This window comes from Mus caroli, chromosome 4 (assembly GCF_900094665.2).
Source record: "Mus caroli chromosome 4, CAROLI_EIJ_v1.1, whole genome shotgun sequence".
Taxonomy (NCBI): domain Eukaryota; kingdom Metazoa; phylum Chordata; class Mammalia; order Rodentia; family Muridae; genus Mus; species Mus caroli.
In genome coordinates, this window is record NC_034573.1 from 56,917,259 (window position 1) to 56,918,280 (window position 1,022).

Here is a 1,022-nt window from a genome sequence, read left to right on the forward strand (position 1 = left end):
ATGGTGTGTGTGTGTGTGTGTGTGTGTGTGTGTGTGTGTGTGTGTACTTGTATACACACACACATGTGCATGCATCAGGTCTTATGAATGGCAGGCAAGCATTCTACCACTAAGCTGTATCCCCAGTCCCTATTCAACCAACTTTTAGTGAGGAGAGAAAGAGAAGTCTCTTCAATGATCCAGTGCTGCTGGGACATCTGTTCCAAGATGCAAAAAGAGGAAAAAACGATGAAGTAGAGCCCTCTCTTACACTGTGTACATAATCTCCCAAGACAACACCCCTAGCTGAGGATCATGGGTAACACTTCAGATCCAAACCAGCACATCTGGCCACGCCTACCTCCTCATCTCCCTTGGTTCAGCGCATGAGTCCTTTGTAGATGGATTCTTACTGTACTAGTCCTTCATGCTTCCTACAAGGCAGTCACCTGAGCCTGCCACACTCCACTTGTGAAGACCACCAAAGCTGTCTCATATTCTGAAGTTTCTTGACTGGGAAACCATCAGAATCTGGCCAAAACAACAGTTCAGGGTCACACTGAGTGCCATTATAAGTGTAGGACTAGTTATGATGGGTTTTGTGCTGCGTGCTGGCTTATCCAGTGGTTAGTGCCTCTGTTTGCATTCTTGTTGATAATTAAAACTCAATTTCCTGCCTCTAGAGGCACTGCAGGTATGGCTGCTCTGTTGACATGCGTATCAATTGGTGACAGAGAGGAGAGAGGCTATGTCTATGCTCAGTGTTCTGACCTATGACCATCTGAATTATTAGTAGCCCAACATTCTCTGAAAAGAGTAAGCCTGAGATGACCACCAGTCCAGTGCCAGGCAGACTTGGACAGTCTCTGAGGGTGGGGAGGAAGACAGAGACTAGAAGAACCCTGCCTGGGACCTCCAGCCCTGGGCAGAAGTAAGTCTGATACAGATAGCCTTCACATGGGCCACTTGGTTGGACTGGGTGAGGAGTGAGCCAGAGATGACCATCAGACCTATGCCGCAGGGCCTGAACAGGAAGCTAGCCT

The 1,022-nt window shown here is 48.1% G+C and overlaps 1 non-coding gene across 1 annotated transcript; it reads left to right on the forward strand.

The window, feature by feature from the left end:
- Positions 1-651: 651 nt before the first annotated feature.
- On the forward strand, positions 652-784 carry LOC115031002. The gene has a single exon (XR_003836594.1). It is a non-coding gene; the product is annotated as a small nucleolar RNA SNORA17 (small nucleolar RNA).
- The last annotated feature ends 238 nt before the right edge of the window (positions 785-1,022 follow it).